Genomic DNA, 15,600 nt, shown 5'->3' with positions numbered 1-15,600 from the left:
AGAAGTAGTATCTAAGGATTTTTATCTTTTTCTTGTTGCAGTTTTAAGTAAATAATTCTGGATATTTGGCTTTTATTGAGGTGAGAGTCAGATAACTAGTAACCCATGCAGCTGCATACCTGGGTAGTCTGTGAATCAGGGTTCTGCTGGTATTATATTCTTACCAAATAGTTTAAGAAATTTTATTTTCCTGCCATTTTTCTTTTTAAATGTGAATTCTAATTGTCTTTCAGTTTTAAGATCATTTTTTTCAAAACCTTGGTTTCCTTTAATTATGGAAATTTTTCTTTGGGTCTCTGTCTTCGAAGAATATGCCCAGTGGGATTTGTTGTCTGTCTGTTACAACCAAATATATAGAGGTTTTTGTCCTCACACATTTGCAGGGCAACTACCAAATATTAGCGTTCTTCAGGGAGAGCTGCACCAGTGAATCACAGTCTGTCCAGATTGGGATTTAACTTTCTTGATAACCTCAGTGCCCAGGACAGTGTTGACACATTGTAGGTGATAGATTGCAAACAGAACTCTGATGGCATTTTAAAGTTTGCTAACTAGAGACTCTGTTTAGTTACAATTGGCTTCAAAGGTAGTTAGGTGTTTATTGGTGGCAGTTCCCAATTGATACACCTTTTTTTACTCCTCCCTTTTTTCCTCTTTCATTCCCTATCCCCTTTCCTTCTTCTGTGTCTGAATGCTACTACTTGTGCTTGCCAACATCATGACTGTGGACCATTTCTCAGTCCTGGTGTCCACTGGCTAGGCTTGCTGATCACTGTTGAAGGATCTACAGGTCTACAATCCATTACTTGAAATTCTGAAATGTAAGAAGTTTTTTCATGGTGGTTTTTTTTTGGATACGTTTGGTTCCGTGGTTAATGTAGGGGTGCTACCTGATATAGGTTGTCCCACTTCGTGCAACTCTTCATGTGTTTTGCTTCAGAAGTGTGAATGTGCTTGGGAAGCTGCCCTAAGATGCTCTATATTAACTTTCTAAAACCCATACAGTGCTGAATTCTGACATCTGTGGACTTGTACCTGCATTAAAGTCTTAGGTGATATGCAAGGGTTTATATACTTTGTTACTATATTTTATGAGGCTCAAGAAGGGGAATTTGTTGTTATAACAATTTAATTGTCAGGCTTTTTTTATGAAAAAGTTCCTTTGCTTTGAATCTTTTCCTTGCATTTGTCTCTACACTACTACTTTCAGGAAGATTTGGTTTATTTTTTGAATTTTTATTTTTTTTAAGAATGCTGCTTTATATCTTGTAGTCGACTTTTAGTTAAAATTATTTAAAAATAAAAAGTTAAAAGGTGACTTCTTCATGACAGAATTTATTTGTGATAATTATGTGAATTTTTGCTTTCATCCTTTGCTTGGTGGATTTCTTGGCAAACTTCAAAACCCAGTTTAGTGTACATTTCCTCAAATAAACCTTCTGATCATTCCAATTCAAGAATCTTTGTCAAGGACCAGCACCTGGCACACCTTCCTATTTATACAAGTTGTTTTATACAGTTAATACTTATGTAGTAACTATTATGTATCCTGTAGGGATACAAAGCAGAATAAAATACTGCCCCTGTTCTCAAGGAACATATAATCTAATAGCAGAAGTAACACTTGCACAGGAATGTCAAATTCTGCCATATGTTATAGTTAATCACAGCAAGTGAAGTACAGTGGGCGATGTATAAAAAGGCAGGAAGACTTGACTTCTGACAGATGAATTTGTTTGGGGTTTGAAGGAGGAGTAAAATTTCGGTAGTCAGATATGGGTGATGTGAGTAGCAGTTTCAGACTGAGGGGATGGAGTACTAAGCAAGGACCGTTAAATACTATACGATTTTGCATCATCACTCACATGAACTTTTTCATCTTACTCTCCCAGATGACTTTTAAGCTTCTCGAGAATATCATACATCTACGATAGGATAGTTTTGCTCAAATTAACTCTTTGCTTGGAGCCCTGGTGGCTCAGTGGTTAACCAAAAGGTCAGCAGTTCATATTCACCAGCCCTCCTCGGAAACCCTATCGGGCAGTTCTACTCTGTCCTATAGGGTCACTGTGAGTTGGAATTGATTCTAGGACAACAGGTTTTAAATGCACATATGAATGTCACGGGAAATCGGGGCTTCATGGGCCACATGAACTTTTTAGTAGCCTTTTTTTTTTTTTAAATGTATTATAAATAATTAAAACCATACAGAAAAGTAAAAGAAAACAGTGAAAAATTCCTCAAGATTCTTACCACCTGGAGATGTAATGTTGACGTTTTGGCATCCTTTCAAACATCTCTGTGTGCGTTTACTTTGGCATATACAGAAAGTACGCATGTGAAAGCTGGACAGTGAATGAGGAAGACCGAAGAATTGATGCCTTTGAGTTGTGGTGTTGACAAAGAATATTGAATATACCATGGACTGCCAAAAGAACGAACAAATCTATCTTGGAAGAAGTACAGCCAGAATGCTCCTTAGAAGCGAGGATGACAAGACTTCTCTCACGTACTTTGGGCATGTTATCAGGAGGGACCAGTCCCTGGAGAAGGACATTGTGCTTGGTAAAGTGAAGGGTCAGCAAAAAAGAAGACCTTCAACGAGATGGGTTGACACAGTGGCTGCAACAGTGGTCTCAAGCATAGCAGATAGTGAGGATGGTACAGGACCCGGCAGTGTTTTGTTCTGTTGTACATAGAGTCACTATGAGTCAGAACTAACTCAACAGCACTTAACAATAACAACATACAGAAAAGGGTTTTATAAATGTAATCATACTCTACCTGATTCTGCGCTGTGCTTTTTACACTCAACAGTAAATCACAGTAACATCTTTCTATGTCTGTGTAACTCTACACCACCGCTTTGCGGCTGCGTAGCATTCTGTAGTTTGGATTACGTTTGTCAATATAGATTCTGCTTTCTACCTCCTTTCAAAAAGTTGAGAACTATGGTAGGTAGGTTCCATATTACCTGAACACTGAGAGTTGATGCTTATCACTTGCTGATAAATCAAAATGTGCACATATATTTTGTACAGATACTTTTAGGCACTCCAGAACCCTTTGTGTTTTCTTCTTTGTTAAGTTTCATTTAGGTGTAAATTGGTGGCCCTTAGGATTCTCCCATGAATCTGAGATAATTCAGGTCATGAAGCTGTACCCTAAGGGAAGTGGTCAAATGAACTTGGGAAATGCTGTATACTGTAATAACCTGTTCTTCCAGATTCATGAGGTTCACTAACATGATAAAGGTTCTGAGAATTTCTGCAACAAAGAAACTTTTTACACTGTAATTTCCCAATTTATTTGCCCTTAGAACATTTCCCCACCATCCTCAATATCTGTTAGCATCCTACTACACTAGTGTTTCAGAGTATACTTTGTGATGTGATGTTCTGTTTATTATACTGTGGTTTTACTATTTGCCACAAATTCACAGTGAAAGGAGGACATGGATTTCCTGATAGTGTTTTACTGCAAAGATCCATTAGAAGAAGATAGCAGAGATATAAATTAACTCTTAAGGCTTGAAAGATGATGACAAGTTCTTAAAAAGAACCTAAGTATAAATGACCACTTACATCATTTCAGAGCAGTTTTACATAGTTTATCTTATTTACTGCATCATTCAGAGAATTCATAATTTCCCTTAAGATCTTAATGATGGTCTTGAGTTAATACAAAAATTTGCCAACTTTTCCAACTAACCTACTCTGACTACCAGTTTTCAGTCTACCACTTTGCTATAAAAAGGAAAAAACCTCCAAAATTCAGTGGGACTCTTGATTGATCCACTTGTGAGGCAAAGTCACAGCAAGCAGCGGCCCCTGACGATTTCCAGCAGCACTCTAGGGATGAGCAAGCCTTGTAGTCTTTAAGGAGACAGCACATTACAGCGAGCAGTTTCTTAGCCCCAGAGTTAGGAGACTTGGATTCTGTTTTTTACCCTCCCACTGAAAAACTTTGTGGTTGTGGCCAAGTCACCTAACCCCACTCTGTTCTTTGCAAAACTCCACTGTTAGCAAAGAGCTGGAGTTAAAGGACTCAAAATTCTATGGTTCTGTGGAATTGGAGAGTCAAATTCATCATGACTAGGAGTCCTTTGGATTCACTGATGTTTGAAACATAGGCAATGTACAAATAACCTAGAAACCAAAGACCATATCATTATAAGGCCAAACCAAACCAAATACAAAACCCACAGTAACTAGCATGGTAGTACTGGTAGACAGTTCTTTTCTGCGAAGTATGTGGGGGCCTCTCCATTCCAAATGGGGCCCTTGTGACCTTTGATAACATCTTTGGGATATAGTTTCCTCATTAAAATAAAGGGTGGTGGACTAGTGAATTCTTTGTCTCTTCCTGCCTAAATACTTTTGATTTTTAAGTTCTAAATGAGGGGAGTGAATCAGATTTCATTGGAGAAGAGTGGATATTCTACTTGCAAGCTTGCACCACAGACATTGAGCTCCCACTATACATGCAAACCAGTGTACTAGCATTTTTAGATGCAAAAAAGGTTAAATTATCCCTGTCCTCAGGGAGCTTACATGGTGGTTATAATAGCATATACAGTGGGGAAATAATTATTGTAAGGAAATGTGCTGAATATAGCACTGGACTGGTAGATTGTGGTGTAATTCAGAGGAGGCAGTCAGTTTCTGTTGGGAATTATAGTAACTAAAAATGTGAGCTGTAGGGTGTCAGTTTGTAATCTTTAAATTCAGAAATATCCTTAAAATATTATTAATTGGCCAGAATGAATTAGATCTTCCTCACAGCCTAAGATTTACTGACTTACCTAGGTCTCTTTGATTTCCATAAAAAGGACAGATAGTTTTACCGAAGCACTTTTCTTGGTTCTCTGAATACAGTGTCCCTGTTAATTTCTTAGATGGGTGGTGATTCTTATCATTTAATCCTTTCATCAAGCATCATCATAATCACAGTAGCTACCGTTTGTTGAGTTTACACTGCAGAGTGCTTTACATACATTATTTCTTTCAGTCCATATACAGTGAAACAAATGAGAGCCGGAACTTGACAGGACTGCCTTGTTTTTCTGTGTCTCACAAGTTTTCTGCCTTTGACAGGGTGTAGTCTTACCACTTTTCTGTTGCTCTCTATTAGTGGAAAATATTTGAGTTTTCCTCCTCTGACAGGTTTCCACCTTACACAGGTTCTGGCTTTTGCACGTTTTACTGTAATAACTTTCTGAGTTGGGTGTTTGTGATCTCATTTTACAGGTGAGGAAGATGAAGTGGCTTACCCAGGTTTACCTAGTAAATGACAGGACAGGGACTCCAACCCAGAATGTCTGACTGCAAAGTTTTTAGCCTGATAGTATTTCCTCCCATCAATAATAGCCTTGGGAGTGTTAGGAATTAAACATTGTGCTAAGTACTTTACCCATGTTACCTCTCATATTGTATAATTGGAATTATTCCTACTTTACAAACGAGCAAACAGGCCCAGAGAAGGTGATCGACTTACTGTAAGCATTTATCTAAGTATATTTCAGAGCTGGAATTTGAATCCAAGGTTTGAAAGCCTGTGCTCTTCTCTATCGTACTTCCCTGTGAATATCAGTTGGTGACATGCACTTAAGAAGATGAAACTTCAGTTCATTTGTCATTGCTGTACTTGTGAATTTTACTCATTTCTTCTGAACATGTAGCTGACTTTGGGTTTTAGGGACTGGTATAATCTAATCTGCATATAATTATTTTTTTACTCGGTCTCACCTGGCAAGCTCTATGCAACTTTTGACCTCAAGAATAAGTTAGTTTGTAAGTCCTCAGTGAAGCATGGCTAGTTCATTCACATTGTGTTGGGGGGGGCCTTGGAAGGCTAGACTATGAATGAAGAAAGTCAAGATTATAAAACAACATTCCTTTTCTTCAGAGTTACTTTGCAGAATTGTGATTCCTTCAAATATTTGTTAGTTATGGGAATGAAAACTCTTAACAATACCCAGAATAAACTTAAAACATCCCATGTGATGGGTAATAAGCCTCTTTTACAGCCTAGAATGAGACTCAGAAAGGTTAAACAGCATGTTCAAAGTCACCCTACCAAGTCTTTTCTTTCCAAGTTCATTGCTTTCTCTATAAATTCCTTGCCATTCATTCCAAAAACGTAATGTTCATTTTACTTGAAACATTCCACTGCAATTGGTACAGTTGTCTACACTCTTCCTTGAGGTGTTTTTCTTACTTGGCTTTCAGGATTTCATATTCCCCTCATTTACTTCCTACATTGCCGGCTCCTTAGCTGTTCTTCATTTCTCCCACTTTTAAATGTTGGAGGGCTTCAAGGCACAGTCCTTGAAAATCTCTCTCTTCTTTCTATACTCACTCCCTAAGTGATCTCATTCAGTCTTATGGTTTTGAATAGCATCTACATGCTGAGGATTCTCATTTCTATCTCTAGCTGGGATTTCTCCCCTGTACTACATGCACACCAGTATACCTAACCAAAAAAACAAGCCCGTTGGCATTGAGTCAACTTTGACTCATAGAGACACTATAGGACAGAGTAGAACTGCCCCATGGAGTTTCCAAGGCTTTAAATGTTTATGGAAGCAGGCTGCTACATTGGCTGGTGGGTTTGAACCACCAGCTTTTCAGTTAGCAGTTGAGCATTTTAACCACTGTGCCACCAGGGCCCCTTATACCTAGTGGCCCCTTGATATCTCCTCTTGGTTATCTAATAGGCATCCTTGACTCCTCTCTTTTTCTGTTTTTCACATTGGTCCACAGCAAATCTTCTTTGCTCTGTATTCAGTGTACTAGCCAGAATTTAACCACTTCTTACCACCCCCGCTTTTACTACCCTAGTCAATATCACCAACATCTCTAGCTTGGATTATTTCAGTGGCCTCTAACAGTTATCTCTGCTTAGTTATTGCCCTCTCTTCAGTCTATTTCCAGCACAGTAACTTGGGTGATTTTTTAAAAACTTAAGTCAGTTACTACAACAATAAAACAAAAACAGACAGAACCTGTCAGACCATGTCACTTTTCTGTTTAAAACCCTCCATTGTCTTCCCATTTAAGTCTGAGTAATAATCCAAGGCCTAATTATGACCTACAAGAACCAACCATTTTGAGCTACAAGAAGCTACCTCTACCCCCATTACCTCTCTGACTTCATTTCCTACTATTCTCTCTTCACTTTGCTCCAGCTACGTGGCCTTCTTGCTATTTTTGGAAAATATCAGGCACATGTGTGTCTCAGGGTCTTTGCATTTTCTGTCCCCTCTGCCTGGAATGCCTCCCCCACTGATTTCCACATGGCTAGCTCCCTCACTTTACCCAAAAGTGACCACCTCAGTGAGGTATTTTTTGGCCACTCTTACCCAAAATTTCAAAAATTCTTCTGTTTTCTTCTTAGCACTTATCACTGTCTAATATTCTAAACACTTTGCTTATTATTTCTTCACACTAAACGTAAGCTTCATGAAGGAAGGGATTTTTGTTTTGTTCACTGCTATATTGCCAGTTCCTAGAACAACACCTGGTTCATAGTAAGTGCTCAGTAAATATTAGATGATGCATGCATGCATGAATGACTTGGTTTCTACCACAAAGTAGTATGCTAAGCACAGTAGAGGATACAAAGATAGTTAAAGGTGTGTCTGCCCATTTTTGTATGGGGCAGCAGTGTATGCTAATAGAGGAAAAAGATGTGCTTGCTAATATAATAAAGGCAGTGAGTAACCCATCTTACCTGTCCTCTTGGGAACCTTCTCAAGTCCTGTTCTTTGTAATGATTTCTCTGTAGGTTTAGTCAGCACATCTCTTGTTACACTTAGTCTGTTGTTTTGTTCCGTTCTCAGTTAACTTATGGAAACCTTGTTACTCTAACTAAATGTTAATATCCTTGAGAACAGTGATACATGTTCTTTCTTTTTTATCTTCCTACTGTTAAAACTTTAAAATTTTATAACTTTTCATCTTGAAATAATTTTAGACTTCAAAAAATGTTGCAAAAATAATACAAAGAGTTGCCATATACCCTTCACCCAGATTTCCTAAATGCATCTGTAAAAATGGCGTGGCAGAGGCATCTGAGAGGGAAAGAGAATCACCATCAGCATCAACAGCCCAAGGCTAAATGCTGTGAGGTAGAGGTCAGACATACCTCCACACTCCAACCTTTTTACCAGTTCTGCAGCCATCCTTCCCACGGCACTTTCTGCTTCTCTGCTGGGTTCGATAATTCATTGCGATAGCCACACAGAACTCACAAACCATACTTACAGTTAGGGGATTTATTAGGGAAGTAGCAGGTTACAATTCAGGGTCAGAAATGACCCAGAATACAGTTCTTCAATCAGGACAGCTTCTCAGTCATGCCTGCAGACAGGCCTCTCTCTGGTCCTTGGCCCCTCACCACAGATTCTGCTCTGCTCGAGCAAGTGTGACAAAGGTCTTTAGTGCCACTGATAAATGCCCAGAGGCACCCTACTCCGCCAGTAAGCCTTGGCCCGAAGGCACTCAGCTCTCTAGCTCCCTGGGTCAGCAAGCCTAGCTCCGGTGACAAGTGCCCGGAGGCACCCCCCTCTGCCAGCAAGCCTCCTGCCTGAAGACACTCAGGTGTCTTGCTCCGCGGACCAAGACCACCACACAGTCTCACTCCAGTCTCCTGGTTCTGCTGCGACCGTTTCTCTGTTGCCACCTCTTGCCGTCTTGCACAGTCTCTGGTGTGGCAGATCTCTATCTCTGTGTCTCCCGGATCTAGGAGGTTCTCAGCGTAGGGACCCTGGGTCCAAAAGACACGCTCTGCTCTCAGCCCTTCTTCTTGGTGGTATTGAGGCCACCCCACCTTTCTGCCTCTGGGATGGCTCATTTTAAGCTTCGTGAGATGGCAGAACTGACCAATCTCCTCATTAGGGTGTCATGCACCTTATTTGCATTATTAGCAAGCTGTCCGATCCCTTTGGTGAGCTACAAGCACCTTATTTGCATAGTCCACCCAGTCATTTGATAGGACTTACAAGACCATGGCTAGAAAGGCCATATAAAAGTGATCCATTGCACCACAGCATCTTACATAACCAGAGTATTTAAAAAAAACAAAAACAAAAAAAAAAACAGTTGCCGTAGAGTTGAGTCCAACTCATGACAACCACTTGTGTATCAGAGTAGAACGGTGTTCCATATGATTTTCAGTGGCTGATTTTTCAGAAGTAGATCACCAGGCCTTTCTTCCAAGACACCTCTGGGTGGACTCAAACCTCCACCCCTTCAGTTAGCAGCCAAGCGTGTTAAACTATTTGCAGCACCCACGGACTCCCATAACCATAGTACAATGATCTAAATCAGAAAATCAATATTGATACAATTATTAATACCTTTTTAATTGAACTAAATAATTTCCTGTTCATTTTTTTCCTACAACAATAGGAAGAGGGTGGAAAAACAGCTTTCTTAACTGTGTAACATCAGTGTCTGTTGGACCCAATTTTAGAGGGTCCAATATTTTAGTTTCTTTTTGAGCAGTAGTATTTGTAAAGATTTATATTTATGATTTGTATTCTTTATTGGAACTCTTCAAGAGAACAAAAAGAAAAATTTTTTTTAATTGAATAAAACTCATTCATCAGTTTTCTTGTTTCTTTGCCCAAAGCATTGCAGCATTTTTTAAGAAGGTATAAAAGAAGTCGGGAGACACAATCTTAAACATTCTGCAAACGTTAGGGTATATGGCAATTGTTCATACTATTTTCATGACTTTTTTTTTTTAAGCTTTCATTGAACACAGCTGAGAATTCAGAATTTTTCATTTTCCTTATGTAATGGCCAAGACAAGAAAACTGACAGAGGAAGATATTTCACAGTTATTAGTGGAACTAGTAGATGTACGTAATGTGACAGATACCAGCAGTCTAGACTGTAATGATGATGGTAAAATTGATTGTATAAGCCATGTTGCAGACTGTGAGTCTTCAGATGATGATATCCTAGATGAATTTTCTTAAATTTAGAAGTTTATGAGTGAGCAGTATATTTCTGAGGGGAAAAAATATGGTGTCCTCATCCAGTTAGTCATTCAACAGGAAATACTTCGTAATGATATATTTTTCAACAAGAATCGAAATTATTCTGTTTTGCTAAAAGGATATATGACAGTATTCTTTCATCTTTTAGGATATTTGTACATCAAAGCTTTCTTGATATGGTTTGTAAGTGGACAGACACTGGAGACAGGTGTGTACAAAGGTGATTGGAAGGAAATAGATGATGTAGAAATTAAAAAGTTTATAGGATATTGACTTTCTGTTGTTAGGTGCTGTTGAGTCGGTTCCAACTCATAGCTGCCCTATAGGACGGAGTACAGCTGCCCCCATAGGTTTCCAAGGAATGGCTGGTGGATTTGAACTGCTGACCTTTTGGTTAGCAGACGAGTTCTTAACCACTGTACCACCAGGGCTCCTTGATCATTCTAGTTGGTATTAATCTAAAAATGAAAATGCTTGCAACTGTGGAGCAAGGAAGATGGCTGTCGTTTCTTTAACAAAATTACTAACTGTTAAGTTTGCAAAGTATTGCATTTGACAGTGCATGGGCAAAAAGAAGACCCAGAATTGACAATAAGCTAGAACCATATTAGAGATGTATGTGAAATTTGGGATCAGTATTTACAGAACAGCTGTGTTCTAGGTTCATGCATGGCAGTTGGTTGCCCATTTTGGATATTTATATCTTCAAACTCAGGAAAATATGGAATACAAATTTGGATTAGCTATTAAAGTCTTTATTAAAATTTCTGATCGGTTTTTTTCCAAACGGGAAATGATGATAAGTTTTCCTGGTATACTGAGGGTTAAAGGTGGCTTACATGCTGTAATGAAAGCACCTACATCTTCTGCACAACCAAGGTGACAATACTGAGCTACCTTGTTAAAAATTGTCAAGTGTGGCATAATACCACCAGAGCTCACAAAAGGTATTTGTCACATGGGGTTATCATTAAATCAGGGTTTCCCAGCCTTGGCACTGTTGACAGTTCGGGCTGAACAAATCTTTGTTGTGTGGGACTGTCCTGTGCAATGTAGGGTGTTTGGCAACATTCATGTCCTCTATCCTTGATACGCCAGTAACACCTCTCCCCTAGTTGTAACATCCAAAAATGTCTGCCAACATTGCCAAATGTCTGCCAGTGGGGGGCGGGGGGGGGGAATAAAATCTTCCCTAGTTGAGGACTACTACATTAGCTGAATGTAAGATTGAGTTCAGAGGAGTCTTGGGTATTTGATCTTGTGGTGTATTTTGAGAAGAATGGGTTGTTAATTTTGCTGAGCCCTAATTCTAAGTGATATCAGAAGTCTAAATAAAGTGCCTCTTTTATTTTTTCTGAAATAGAGTCTATTTCTTAGCAGTTTCAAATCCAGAGGTGGATTTTTGGACAGGTTTTGAAGTAGACTATTATTGTGGGCAGTTGTACTTGGTTGAAGTATTTACATTCATTTAATGCTTTGATAACAGTTTCTTTGCTACTGAAGAGAAACTTTCCATTTTTCAGAAATAGTCACTTAAGTGAATAACCAGGACACATTTTATGTGATGCTGGCCACCAGTAAGATAGGATAACTTCAGAGGATATTTTTTAAAATTACATAAATAAAGAAACTTTAAAAATTGTGTGATTCAGTATAAAGCTAGAGTCGCTAAAGGGTCAGTCATAAAGTTCATTTTAAAAAGAATGAAGTGTTGCGAACTTTAGTTGTCTTAAAAAGCCTCCAGAATGTTTGTTCCATATACACTATTACTTTGAGCATATCTTGCCTAAAATAATTTCATTGTCTCCATTTATACCAATTATTTATGAAAATTTAATCTAAGTGAAAAAATAAGGATTCTTTAAAGTTGGGTTTTCCGTTTGGATTTTACTAATCATGGAGAAATGTCTGGACTTCACAGAGGCCAAGTCTTTATCGTTGATTAAAGGCATTTTAGGTTGAAGAACTAGTGGGTCTTTATTTTTCTTGTTCTGAAAGCTTTTACCTCTGTCCTTCTAGCATTTGTGTGAAATGTGTCAGATTCACCCCCTAGTTGTTCCAGCCTTCTGCAGAAGACTCCCCTTCAGCATCGGAATCACTCTGCTTTGCTTGCTTTATTTGGGAATTATGATCTCTTTGCATTATTATTACTTTTCTCGATGGTTTAGAGCTATTTCCTGCTTTGTATTATAACATGGTTAGATGACTTTTTAGTGTTCTGCTGCCGTTATTCATGTTAGTCTTCTCCCATTAGTTTCTGTCCCTCAACTTTTTTTTTTTTATTTTTGCTTTTTATTATTTTGGTGTAGTGTAAACTCCAAATCTGAAGCAGTTGGAGATCATAGTGGCAGGTGAAAATGATGTCAGCTGAAGCAGGACTTGAAAGTAGCTTTGTGTTTGACTCTGTGGCTCCATCATTTGGCATTTGAATACTTCATAGTCTGGAATTACACTGTACCCCGACAAGTGGGATATTGTGGTCTGTCCACTCTTCCTACACCAGATTGATTGTGTTGTTAAGGAGAAAGAGCCTAGCCTCTTGCACCTTTGGCCAGCTGTGTGACCTTGAACAAGTCACTTAATTTCTTTGAAGTATCAGTTTCTGTCATAAAATAGGGGGAATCTGCCCATCTGACAGGATTTTTGTGAGGAGCACATCTACTGATAGCTGTCATGTATGGAAGACCTGGTTGTTGCGGGCAGGAAATCCTGTCTTGTCTGTTTAGTGCTGTTGCCCCAACACTAACCATAGTGTCCAGCACATGGTAGGAGCTCAGGGATTATTTATGGAATGAATGAATTGGTAAAGATTGTAAATAGCTGTTTATTGTCTATAAGTCTTAAGTTATTGTAATATTTGAATTTCATGATGTATAACCCGTGTGTCCTAATTCATCCCTTTTGTTCAAGATGTAACTGAATACTTCTCCCTGCAGCCTTCCCTAATGTACACATGTCTCTACCCTTTTCTGAATTTATAGTACTTATTTGTGTCACTCCTGAACTGGTTTATACAGTGTTAGCTTTTCCTCCCAAGATTTATTAAGAAAATTTTCAAATTGATAGAATTTTATAGCGAACACCCATATACCTACCACCTAGCTTTTGAAGTTAACATTTTTACAGTACTTGCTTTATCATATATCTATCCATTCCTCCATTAATTCAAACCAATTTCTTAGTTTATTTCCAAGTATATTGCAGACATTAGTACACTTTCCCCTGAGTACTTCAGCATGCATATCATTAACTAGAGTTTAGTATTTGTATACAGCTTTTTTTCTTTGATGCAAAATGTACATAAAATGCACAGGTCTTAAGAGTACATTGTGTGTGTGTTTACATATGTGAGTTCATATTGTATATATTTTGTAGCTCGCTCTTTTCACTTAATAGTATATCTTGGAGTTCTTGTACAGTAGATGAACCCTAATGTTTTTGATTGCTACATAGTTTTCCATAAGGATGTATCAAGTTTATTTAGCTATTGATAGACATTTAGATTTTTCATACTTGGCTGCCTTAAATATACTTGGCAGATGTGTAAGAAAGAGACCTAGAAGTGGAATTGCTAAGTTAAAGGATATGCATGCTTTAAATTTTAATAGATGCTTGCAAATTGCCAACCAAATAGGCCCTACCAATTTAACCTTCCACCAATATTATTTCCCAGAACTCTCACCCACATTGAATATCATCATTGTCTTTTAATATTTATGAGTCATTCTGGGGTAAATCTCATTTTAATTTGCATTTCTTTGATTACTAATGAGGCTGTATATGGTCTTCCCAACTAGTTTTTAAGCTTTTAGAAGGCCAGGGCCAGAATTAGCTATTACCTTCATATTTGCTCACTGAACATTTGCTAATTGAACGAATGAATGCTGCCAAAGCAATTCTGCTTTTCTGGATTGAGGCTGAAGAAAGGATGAACAAACTGAATGTGGAGAGGTTAAAGAAAACTAAAGTTGCTCAATGCATATGTGTCTTAAATAAGTAGAGATTTTCCCTTCTCTTCCCTTTTCCCTTCTCTACTTCTGTGAGAGGTAGGATAGTGTCTTAATTGTCTACTGCTACTATAACAGAAATACCACAGGTAGATGTCTTTCACAAAGAGAAATTTATTCTCTCACAGTCTAATAGTCTAGAAGTCCATATTCAGGGCAGCAGCTCCAGGGGAAGGCTTTCTCTCTTTGTCGGCTCTGTCCCCAGTCTTGGAGCTTCTCTGTAGAGGAACCCAGGGTCCAAAGGATGTGCTGTGTTTCTGGTGTCGGTTTTCTTGGTTCTCTCTTTTATATCTCAAAAGAGATGGATTTAAGACACCACCTAATCTTGTAAATTGAGTCCTGCCTCATTAACATAATTGGTGCTAATCCCACCTAATTAACATCATAGAGATAGGATTTACAACAAGTAGGAGAATCACATCGGATGACAAAATGGTGGACAATCACACAATACTGGGAATCATGGCCTAGCCAAGTTGACACACATTTTTGGGGGACACAATTCAATCACTAACAGATAGTGAGGTGATTAAGAGTCCAGGCTCTCGAGTAAGATTTTGTGGATTCATATCCCAGCTTGCCTCTTTATTAGTTGTGTAAACTTGAGCAGTTTTTACTCTGTGTGTCTCAGTTTCCTCATTTATAAAATAGAGAGTAACAGCACCTTGCTTACAGGGCTGTTGTGAGGATTAAATTATTATTTGTAAGTTGTAGAGAATGGTGCTTGTCACTCAGTATATGCTAATTATTATTATTAAGTTAACTATTGTTATTCTTTCCCTTCTGCATATACAGTATTTGAGTGTCTGTAATGTGTCAGGTCTGTGGGAAATGCAAGCGAAGTTGAAAAGGACTCTACCTTGAAGAAGCTTATAGACTTGAGACTAGTTTAAGAAAATGGTAAGACATTTGGCAGGTCTGGATAATAGGGTGGGGATTGGGAAGAGATAATTGGTAAGTTAAATTCGTCTGCCCATTAGTAAGGAAGAATTTCTTAGGCTAAACTAAGGAATTTGGGTTCTGTTTTAAGTGATGGAAAACCCAGTATGTATTTACAACTGGATCAGATTTGCATTTCAGCAGATCATTTTGAAAGAGGCTCCACTGGAGGGTGTTGGCAACAGTCCAGGTGAGGAATGATGAGGGCCTGAAATAAGGGAGTGACAGTATGGATAGAGATGAACTGATCAGTTTGAGAGACATTCAGGAAATAGAATTATAGGTGGTGATTGTTAAAAGCAGCGCGATTCGGAGAAAGTACAGACCCTGGGCAGCATCTTCAGTGTCATAGAGGTGGTCTGGAAGGGAAACTGGAGGCAACTGAAGTTGATTCCTTTTTAAAATCACAATCATTTTATAAAAGAAATGTATTATAATAACAGAAAGAAAGGGCGTGATCTCAGAAGAAAGTATTATACTTAATACTTAGCCTATGAAAAACATCGCTCTCCTTGTTTTCCTCATTTTCTCATCAACTGGTCCATAGACCAGCAGTTAAGAGTCACTGTTGTCCGAAGGAGTCCTGGTGGCACAGTGGTACATGCTGAGCTGCTAACTGAAAGGTTGGTGCTTCAAACCACCAGC

Source organism: Trichechus manatus, unplaced genomic scaffold, assembly GCF_000243295.1.
Source record: "Trichechus manatus latirostris isolate Lorelei unplaced genomic scaffold, TriManLat1.0 scaffold00030, whole genome shotgun sequence".
Lineage (NCBI taxonomy): Eukaryota > Metazoa > Chordata > Mammalia > Sirenia > Trichechidae > Trichechus > Trichechus manatus.
This window is presented reverse-complemented; position numbering follows the sequence as displayed.